Below are 11,413 nucleotides of genomic sequence, written 5' to 3'. Positions count from 1 at the left end.
TTTTTGGTTTTTTGAGACAGGGTTTCTCTGTACAGCTTCATTTTTATTTATTTATTTATTTTAGGATAGGCTCTCATTATGTATGTCAAGCTAGCCTCCAACTCCTGATCCTCCTGCCTCAGCATCCCTGTGCTGGAATTATTGGCGTCACCAGCATGCCTGCTTCTTGTGTTATTCCTTATCTTTTACGTTTCAGAGAGAGAAGGGGTAGGAGGACGTAAACAGGAAGCAGGAGAGCATTACCCATAATGCTCTGGGCTTCCCAAGGGACACACGACTCTCCCAGGTTTTATGTGTATGCAGTATTTTTTCCTTCTCTGAGTCAGACCACCTGACTCTGCCTCCATCATCTCTTGATACTGTTCCATCTGTCCCAGACATGAATCTGTCCTGCTGTCCAGCTCGCCTGTGAATAATCCTTCTTCGTCCTTCCTTGACGGTCTCAGTGGCCTTCTTCTGATTCCACCATACATACCAGGGCCTTGTCTGGAATGTGTCCTGAAGTCCTGTTAAACGACAGAGAGGCCTCATGGTGGTGTGCCAGTGTTCTGAATCTGGTGGTGTGTGTGTGTGTGTGTGTGTGTGTGTGTGTGTGATCTGAAGGCCAGCTCAGTTGCCCCAGTGAGGTGGGACATGCAGAGGGGTTTGTATGAACACTCAGGACATGTGATCTGTGCATATATTGATTCCAGGAAGCACTGTTCGAATGCCTCCCCTTCCTGACTCCTTGGGACCCACATGGTGGAAGAGACACTGACACCTTCAACTTGTCCTCTGACCTCTGCACGCATGCCAAGATACACGAGTATCCACATACATACACAAACACAGATGAATAAATACATAAATAAATGTGATTTTTGTTTCAGTGATGCCTCTGCCTTTTGCCGTCTCCCTGTTTTTCAATCTCATCTTCCCTGACTTTTTAAAATCTCTTTGCGGTGCCAGGAGTCAAACCTGGAGCCTTGTGCATACAAGGGAAACCCCATACCACTGAGTCACACCCTCAGCACCCTGCTCCATTTAACCCAAGACAGCCCCTGTCTAGATGCATCTGGGAAATCCATGCTCTGTTTTTTCTGCTTAGAAACTGCAGGAGAAAGCAATCTGTATTTTCTTGGAATTTCAAAGTGGTTCGAGATTTCTGCTAATTGTACCAGCTTTGTTCTTTGTAGCTTTTTTCTCTTTACAGTGGGTGTATGTCTCTCTCTCTCTCTCTCTCTCTCTCTCTCTCTCTCTCTCTCTCTCTCTCTCTCTGTGTGTGTGTGTGTGTGTGTGTGTGTGTGTGTGTGTGAACATATGCAACAGCTCATGTCTAGAGTCCAGAGGACAGTTTGCAGGAGTTGACTCTCGTGTGGGTCTTGGGGTTTGGTGGCAAGTTCCTTTGCCTGCTGATCCGTTTCACAACCCTCAGTTGTGTTCTTTAGTCTTGCAACTCCCAGAGTGATAGTACGCGTGCCTCAGACACTTGCAAGACTATGTATGGCCTATTATCCCTATTCAACACTAGGAATTTTCCATTTTCTCAGTCAACTAGATTTTTAATTGTCCTCCACTCCCCTGAGCAGAATGGAGAGAATGAGAGAATGGTGATCATAGTCAACCCCTCTGTCTAAGGTCATCTCTCTCTCTCTCTCTCTCTCTCTCTCTCTCTCTCTCTCTCTCTCTCCTGTTTAAGTCTTTTCCATTAAAAGACAAGCTCGGACCAGAGAGCGCTGTCTCCTCCTCCTCACTCCCACTCACTCCTCAGCGGAACGAAGTCAATTTCTGTGCTGTCCTCTCCTGAAATTGCTCTCTGGAAACTTTCTACTTACTCTCAAATCCAACCTCAGCCTAGAAGACCTGTCTCCCGTGCCAACTGCCCGGCCTGAGCCCTTGCCCACTTGGTTCCCATTATGCTCTTGATCTGGTTCTTCTCGGACACAGGCTGCTAAGGACAGAGAGACAGGAATGCTGATTCCTCTCTCAGGACCCCGTGCTGAGGGAAGGGCTTCAGGTGTCTTGCTTTGTGAGTGATCTCCTAGTTGACATTGTCTGGGCCAGTTTGTGGTAGCAATTTCTGTGCCCTAATACAGGGCCTGTGCTGTGGTTTGAATGTGTCGCTCCAAAACACATGTTGTATTTGAGGTCAGCCCAGGTCAGCCTGGTCTACAGAGTGAGTTCCAGGACAGCCAGGGCTATACAGAGAAACCCTGTCTCCAAAAACCAAAAATAAAAAATAAAAAAAAGAAAGGGAGAGAGAGGAGAGAGGGAGTTGGAGAGGGGGAAGGAGGGGGAGAGAGGGAGAGGGAGGGGGATAAAAGGGAGAGGGAGGGAGAGGGAGGAGGAGAGGTCATGGAATTTCCAGACGTGTAATAAGCAAATCTTTTCCTCTAATTTTTGTAGATTTTTTTCAGACGCAGGTCCTGTGTTATAGCAACAAATAGATTAAGCCGGATAGATGAGCTGTCAGCATCCAATTAGCAATGAACTTGCTTCCTCAAAGTCAGGTACTTGAGGCAAGGCACAGCAGAGGGCGGAGTCTAGGTCTAGGGGCGGCTCCAACTGGCGCACATGCGCAGATCTTAAAGCGAAGCTGAGCATCTCCTGCGCGGGTTTGGAGTAAGGCCAGTTTCCCAGAGCTATTGGTCCCTCAGCTGTCAGTTTCTGGGCTCCTACAATTCAGGCCTCGGGCCTCAACCACACAGTGTCAGCATCTTCACGGATTTCCACGCTCTCCAGCCACGAAACCCTCTCTCAATTCACTCAGCCAGGTCAGAGTGGGAAGATGGTGCTGTGTTGGAATTTCAGAGCTGAGCTTGGAGCCTGCTCTTTTCAGGTTTGGCCGTGGGACCTGGCGATGGGACCTCTCGGAACCCTGCAATCCACGCCTACTTCATAGACACCTTGTAGTCATAGCCTGGAGATGATTCTACAAAATGTGGTCAGGGGAGTCTGTGCTTTGTCTACGGAGCCCTGACGCGAGCCTGTGGTGACCTTGGGGTGAGCCAGGTGCTGCTGGAGCTGGACTTAACCTTAGGTACAGAGCGGAGCCCAAGCAGTCGGTGGCTGGCAACAGATCACAAACTTCATCCTAGTTCTCCCACTGAAATAGTTCCAGAAAAATCTAAATCCAACTAGCTTGTGAAGTGAGGGAGTCGAGCGGCAAGCCAAGAGAACTGGCATGCAGTACAGTGGCAGACCATGCGCCTAGTGTGCAGAGGGCTCTGGATTCAGTCCCCGTCCACAGCGACAAGAAGAAAATGAGCATGCACAAGCAGGCACACACACATGTGCACACACAAGCACACACAATTCTGACTGCAGTGTCGACACAGCCAGGAAGCAGGTGATTGCACACTTGAACCCTGAGCTCAGCCATCACCGTTGGTGACCGAGCCAACATGGAAATGTAGCTAGAGTGGCCCATGGCTGCTACAAGGGAACCAAGAGCCAAGCACACATATGACATATGGCCTGTCTCCTCACTTTCTCTTACACACACACACACACACACACACACACACACACACACGTATGTATGTATGTATGTATGTATGCATGGATGCAGTTGGTAGACCTGATTTGTATGCAGATCCTGGCTGCACAGGAGCCAGGGACACAGCGTCTAACCCTGCACTGAGGGAGTGGTCGTGTGAATGCTAAAAGCCGACTGACCACATCTGTTACCTGTCCAACATCTGGCTAGTTCAAGACCTGGATCTCATCAGTCATGTCTCTCTGATGATATTTATTCCAACCCCGGGCATAACTGTGTCTTGAAAATCTCTAACCTAAAATACTGAACCGCCATGCCCCAGTTGATACATTTTACAATGCCACGATTGGCATACTTTACAATGCCAGGGAAAAGATGAGTGGGTGGAGAGAAACAGGTTGATACCTAACTAGAAACACATTCACCATAGAACACGGAAGGAAACCGGAAGCCCCCAGGGTCAGTTCTCAGCTTTGCCTAAGTCAGATGTTCATATCCACGCTCCCCTTTCTCCCTGCGTCATCCTTTTCCATGGCCAGCCCCTCAGCTGGGCGAAGCCATCAGACAGGGTGACCTGTATCCCACTCTACATTCCTAAAGCAACTGAGCCTTCCGTGGCTTAGCTTTCAGGGTGTGTGTGTGTGTGTGTGTGTGTGTGTGTGTGTGCCTCTGTGTATGTGTGTGCCTCTGTGTGTGTGTGTGCCTGTGTGTGCCTCTGTGTGTGTATGCCTCTGTGTGTGTGTGCCTCTGTGTGTGTGCCTCTGTGAGTGTGTGTGCCTCTCTGTGTGTGCCTGTGTGTGTGTGTGCCTCTCTGTGTGTGCCCGTGTGTGTGTATGTGTGTGCCTATTTATGTGTGTACACATTCACATGTATGCAGAGGCCAGAAGTCAATGTCCCAGCGGTCAAGTGCCTTTCTCTTCCACCACCCTCTGCCTTCACTTTTTGAAACAGGGCGTCTTCACTGAACCTTACGATTGCTGATTTGCTTAGACTGGCTGACTTGCACCCCACGAGATCTTCCAGTCTCTTCTTTCCCCTTGTTGGGGGTCACAGCCTTGTGCTACCATGTTTGGCTTTTTAAAAAAAAGATTACACACACACACACACACACACACACACACACACACACACACACACAGTAGCTGTTTCTAGACACACCAGAAAAAGGGATCTGATCCCATTACGGATGGTTGTGAGTCACACCATTGGTTTCTGGGAATCGAACTCAGGACCAAGAGCAGTCAGTGCTCTTACCCACTGAGCCATCTCACCAGCCCCCCATGTTTGGCTTTCACATGGGTACTGAGGACCTGTACCTTGGTCCTTTTGCTTGCATGACAAGCACTTCACCCACTGAATGCTCTACATAGCCCCTTAAAATACCTGCCCCAGAAGTGCTGGTCACTCCTGTGCATCCCAGAGAGACCCCCTCCTGCCACAGTGACCAACTGCTGTGTCAGCACTGTTTTCCTGGATGATCGGGACCAATACATCTCAGCTATAGATTCCGTGGAAGAGGAAACTATAGTGGCCCTAAAATCCCCAGTTCAACACATTCAAGTGTTTGCCCAGGTACAAGTGTTAGTTTAAAACAAACACCAACCTAGGTCGCAGGGAAACGCATTGCAAGTGGATTACTGGGGCCCAAAGTGTTCCATTACCACACTCATCCAATGGCTTCCGGGCTTGTACATTCTGATGATCAAAGAAACAGCACCCAGGGCTGGAGAGATGGGTCATTGGTTAAAAGCTCAGGCAGCAAGCTACGCAGGGTTGTATACACCTTTAATCTCAGCACTGTGGAGGTAGACAGGTGGATCTCTATGAGTTCAAAGCCATCCTGGTCTACATAATGAGTTCCCAGCAAGCCCTGTCTAAAAAAAATGAATGAGAACTGGCTGCTCTACTAGACCTGAGTTCAGTTCTCTGCACCCGCATGGCAGCTCACAGCCATCTGTCACTCCAGTTCTGGGGGATCTGATGCCCACTTCTGGCCCCTGAGGGCATCAGGCACATCTGTAATGCATAGGCAATACATGCAGGTGAAATAGTCATAAAACAAAACAGTACCTTCCCCCGCCCCCCTTCCCTTCTCCCTCTTGCTCTGGCCCCACTCACTCCGGCCCCCGCCCATTCCGGCCCCTGCTCACTCAGGCCCTGCTCACTCTGGCCCATAGGTTTTTTTTTTTTTNTTTGTTTCACATTACAGATGGTTGTGAGCCACCATGTGGTTGCTGGGATTTGAACTCGTGACCTCTGGAAGAGCAGTCAGTGCTCTTAAGCTCTGAGCCATTTCACCAGCCCCAGTACCTTGAAAAAGAAAAAAATTCTTAAACAAAAACAAAAACAAAAACAAAAAACACAAAAAACCACAAAACAAAACAAAACAAAACAAAACAAAAAGGATGAGTGAGTGAGCACGTGTATTGGTTACTGTGTCAGAATCTGTTCCTAACCCTGTAGAGAAGAACTTGAAGTCTCCACAGTATCTCCCAGTATGCTGTCAACGAGTGGGAAGGCCTGCCACTCTGGCACGATCCCATGGGTCTTAGGCCAGGCTCCACTTGGTATGATGTGGGAGGCCACAAAAGGAATAAGTTTAGTGAGTTTGTGCATAGCCATGGTGATAGTGCTTACCATGAGAGTGCAAGGCCAGGACGTTGGCCAGGCACTGTTGCAGACATTCATTTAAAACTTGGGACAGAGGGCTCAGTCAACATCTGCCCAGAATCATAAGCCACTTAAATAGCCAGGACTGGAATTCCCACCTACACTGAGCAGCTCCAGAGAGTAACCTCTTAGGCACTATATTGTGTGTGTGCATGTGCGTGTATAGAAACAGGAGCATGTGTGCATGGATGTACTTGTGTGTAGATGTGTATGTACACATGTATTCATGTATGTGTACTTATGTGTATGTGTGTGTATGTACATGGAAGCCAGAGGCCACTGTCATGTGTCTTCTTTGGTCATGCTCCATCTTATTTTAATTATTTTCAGCTTTCATGTGTGTGTGTGTGGGGGGGGCATGCACAGGTGCCACAGCACATGTGTGGAGGCTCCAGGACAACGTTTGAGTTCTATCATTGAGTCCCAGAGATCCAACTCAGGTCGTCAGTCTTGGGGTAAACACCTGTGCACACAGAGCCACCTCACTGACCCTCTGCCTTACTGAAACAGAGTCTCATTGATTCAGGTAGGCCGCTGGACACTGGGTTTCTGGGACCCACCTCTTCCCAGGGACTAAGGTGACAGGTGTGCCACCCTGCATGACTCTTATGTAGATGTTAAGGATCTACACACAGGTTCTTGGTTTGAGTGACAGGCACTTTACTCTCTGTCCCTATCCTTTGGGACCTGTTTTGTCCCTTGATTTAGATGCCTGCCACAAACTATGAGGCCAGAGACCTGAGAGTGACCTTTTCAGAGACGTAGGTACAGGCTAGACTTGAGCAGAGCTGGAGGTCCGGAAGCAGGACAGAGGGACGCGGGGTTGACTTGCTTCCCCTTTCTTGGGCTGGAGGAGGCAAGGCAGGCCAGTGGTCACATTTCATGGTGTGGCTGAGGGCTCCAGGGTTGCTTCACAGAGAGATAATACACACAATAGCAGCTATGTGTAGCCAGGAAATGGATAAGCCCTGAACTAATAAATAGCTCATTTCCTCAGGAGTCACTTTGATGACTTTGAATGTAGGTCAGTTGATAGTGTTTGTCTAGCACAGCGATTCTCAACCTATGGGTCTCGACCTCTTTGGGGGTCAAATGACCCTTTCATAGGAATCACCTGTCAGATATTTACATTATGATTCATAACAGTAGAAAAATTAGTTATGAAGTAGCAATGAAAATATTTATGGTTGGGGGTCACCACGATGATGTGAAGAACTGTATTAAAGGGTCACAGCACTAGGAAGGTTGAGAACCACTGGCCAAGCAGACATAACATCTGGATTCAATCACCAGCAGTGCATAAGACATGGTGACTGTCACACACCTGGAATCTGAGTACTGAGAAGGAGACAGGAGTATCGGTTCAAATTCATCTTCAGGTACATAGGAAGTTTGGAGCCAGTGGTGGTTACATGAGGACCTGTCCCTTCCCAAATGCTTTTGGCTTATGATTTTCTGGGGGAAGGCAAGTCTAGACTTTTCTTTGCTGTTTTAACCATAAGAGTTTTCACTCTGAGCCAGTGGGAAGATTCTAGTCGCTTCTGAGTCTACAGGAACTGGGAGAGGAAGGACCACAGAACAGCAATGTGAGCCAGACCCGGGCCCCAGTTCCCTTTCTTAACTGACCCCTTGACAAAGTGCTAAAGCCATGTGGCTTTATCACAGGAGTCGGTTGCTTTGGGTCTGGGTGCCATCAGCCTTAGATCTGTGCTGGAAGCCTCTGTGGCTAGAAAGGGAGAATCTGTTCCTTGCTTTTAGCAACCCGGGGTCTTGTGGTCTTTGGTTTCTTCTGGTTCCCAGGTCATTTCCATTCTCTCTTCAATGTCTACTCCATGCACATATCTGCTCCCCATTTTTTCTTGTGTGTGTGTGAGATCTGGGAATCGAGCCCACCAGGCTTCATACATTAGGCACATGTTCTGTGAGCCACATTATATTTGGGGGAACACTGCTTCCAAATACAGCCACATTTTGAGGTGGTGGGGGTTAGGAGACAATACAATTCACAATAGCCCCAGAATCTCTCTTCTAGTGAGTGGACCGCAGAATCCTTTAAAATTAATGTAGTTGTGCGAGAGTGAGGCTGATTTCCAAGCAATCTCTAAAGATCTAGCATTTCTACCTCCCCTAAATACAGGAGCATGGAGCACCGGCTTAAGATCTTTGTGGAAAATTGGATTTCTAATGTGGTTCTGATGGTATTCTGGTACTTTTTCAGCAAAGACCCAGCACCCCACCCACAGCTCTCTGTTTTGGTGGCTCCAGACAGGCTTCTAATTGCTAGATCTTGGGAGACACACACACACACACACACACACACACACACACACACACACACACACACACTCAGACACACAGACACACACACACACACACACACTACGATTTTCAGGTTTTGTTGCCTGAAGAATAACCCCTGGCCCTGTCACTTCAGGACTGCACCATGCCTACCCAATGTCAAGGGTTTTGATTTAGTGGTTACATTCCTTCAAGTCTTTAGGTCCAGCCTTGGGAGGTAGATTGGTAGGCAAGTGTTTACTTTCTTGAGAACCTGAGTTTGTCCAATATTGCCAAATAAAACCCAGTAGGTGTTCCTTTTACTTCTGACCTTCCCAATGCCATGGTGAAAGGACTGATGACTGGAAAAACCTGGAGCTAAGGGGTCTGGATGGATGGCTTGCTTGGTAGGGTACTAGCCTGGCATGACGGAGACCTGGGTTCTATCCCCAGCCCGGCACAATCGAAGCTGGGTAGTACACACTGTAATCCCAGCAGCACCCGAGGAAGCAGAGGCAGGAGGATCACGGCTTTCATGTCAGGTGCTGCTGCTCAACCCAGTCCCTCCTCCTCTACACCCTTTCGTTCGTTTTCTCACCTGCTAAAAATCTTTTTGCTTGCTAAAATAAATTTTAATTTTAAAATAAGTTTGAGGTCTTCTTTGGCTACATAGTGAGTTTGAGGTGAGCCTGGTCTATATAACCTGTCTCAAAGTCAAAACAAAACAAAGAAACAAAGTCACACACATAATATATAATCTGTGTTCCTATCTTTGTGCTTTTGTTTTGTTTTGTTTTGTTTGTTTTTCGAGACAGGATTTCTCTGTGTAACTCTGGCTGTCCTGGAACTCACTTTGTAGACCAGGCTGGCCTCGAACTCAGAAATCTGCCTGCCTCTGCCTCCCAAGGGCTGGGATTAAAGGTGTGCGCCACCACCACCCAGCATCTTTGTGCTTTTGATTCTTCCAACTAGACCAAGGAATTTTAGGCATCTCAATTTCTTTGAGTATAGGCCACCTTAAAGACTAAGTTTTATCCAACCACTCAGCTGAGAACCATTCTTGGCTGCCAAAGTCAGGAACCAGACTGACTCCAAAGTGTCTTTGTCCATACCGACCAATTCAACCAACAATAGAATTTTCATTCTCTCTTCTTGGTGAGACAGCTCTAGAGTCAAATCCACACATTGCCAGGTTTCTGTGGAGAACCACTGAGTCTCTCAGTCCTGCAACTGCTCAGTCCGATGGCTGCACCTTCTTCCAGAGGCAGAGACCCTGACTCCAGCTTTGATGAGGTAACGAGAGGGCGTGGCTGGGCAACAGGGATGGGCATTCTCTGGCGACCCCCAGGTTCTCCACAGAGGGGATCAGGAGTGCTGCTTCTGTGCTGGGAGGAGCTTTGTAGAGACAGAGGGGTTGATGGATTTACCCAGAGCTGAGGGAGTATCCCCACTTCTCAGGTCAGGGTCCTATTGCTTCAAGAAAGCAATGCCCTACCACATAGGAAACCCGGCCTGGCCTCATTTTACTTCAGATATGGCTACAAGGGAAGATGTTTAGGGCTCTATGGGATGCATCTGGAACCCTTCACTTTTCTCTCTGTCATCCAACCTTTCCCTGCAGACGCTTGGTCTTTCTTCTCAAAGACTGCACGTCAGGTGACTGGGTTTACCATATCCCAACGCTATGACATCCTCATTTCCTTCAAACCCAACTTAGTCATGACTGAGCTAAGGTTTGTGCTGCTACTATTTCTGAAACAACAACAAAAGTTACAGAGGGGGAAAAAAAAAAACCCAAACAAACCCAAAACTCTAACAATTTTAAGTAGAAAGGGTTCAATGCAGGCAAACGAAGTGCTCACAAAAAGAGTTGGAAAGCCCCGAGAGGCTGGATGCCGTGTTTCTAGGTCCCCACATGCATGGGAACTGCTACATCACCATAGAGATGAGGAGCCAGTTGGCTCTAAGAACATGCACCAGGCTGCTGCCTACGGCTGGAGATGCCCTTGCATACCCCAAAAGCTACTGCTGAGCACTGAGGAGCAGTCTGAGGTGTGGCGATTTTGCAGGAGCATCAGCCAAAGAAGCTTAAGAAAGTCTCCCCGTTGGTCCCTTCTGTCTACACTGCATTCATGCATCTCACTGGCAAGACGAGTTACACACAGAGCCCTGGCTTCAAGGAAGACACTATGCTTGAAGCTTGATGGCCTCTGCAGTATAAGACGGTGTGTCAGGGACATGCACTCATCTGCCAAGCCCAAAGCCTCTTGTCATGTCAGGGGACCAGATGTGCCCTGTGGAAGCTGGCTGCACACACCCACTACACTGGCCCGAGTGCTACTCTGCCCGACCTCTTCTCCCAAGCTGTTCTGAGGCACTGTACAACCTTGCCTTTTAAGCAGCTCTGCTCCCTGACTCGACCCGCAGCGTTCCCGTCACAGACACGGTGTTGTACTCTATCTTCAGCCATGGTCTCTCTGCTCCCTTCTCCATTCAGAGGATTTATAATCCCTACTGTAGTTTGGGCTTGGGACTCTGACAAAGGCTTGGCCCCTAGCTGTGTTGGTGGTGTTGGAAGGTGGTCAAAACTAAGAAAGAAGGTTCTGATGGAGGAAGTTAGGTCATGAGATTCATGCCCTTGAGTGGGATACTGTGCGCACAGCCCTCTGCGGCTCCTGGCTGCCATGAGCTGAGGAGCTTCTCTCACCAGGCAATCCCACCCCACCCCCACCATGATGCACTGTCTCACTGCAGCCCCAATGGCAATGGAGCCACAGGACCATGGCCACTTCCTCTTTCCCAGGTGAAATCTCAGAGATTTCGTCACAGTGCTGGAAAGCTAAAACACTGCCATTCAGAAACAGCCATCTGGGGTTGGTGAGATGGCTCAGCAGGTAAGAGCACCCGACTGCTCTTCCAAAGGTCCTGAGTTCAAATCCCAGCAACCACATGGTGGCTCACAACCATCCGTAACAAGATCTGACTCCC

Source organism: Mus pahari, chromosome 6 (genome assembly GCF_900095145.1).
Source record: "Mus pahari chromosome 6, PAHARI_EIJ_v1.1, whole genome shotgun sequence".
In the NCBI taxonomy this organism is placed as follows: domain Eukaryota; kingdom Metazoa; phylum Chordata; class Mammalia; order Rodentia; family Muridae; genus Mus; species Mus pahari.
The sequence above is the reverse complement of the archived record's forward strand: the minus strand, read 5'-3'. Positions refer to the sequence as shown.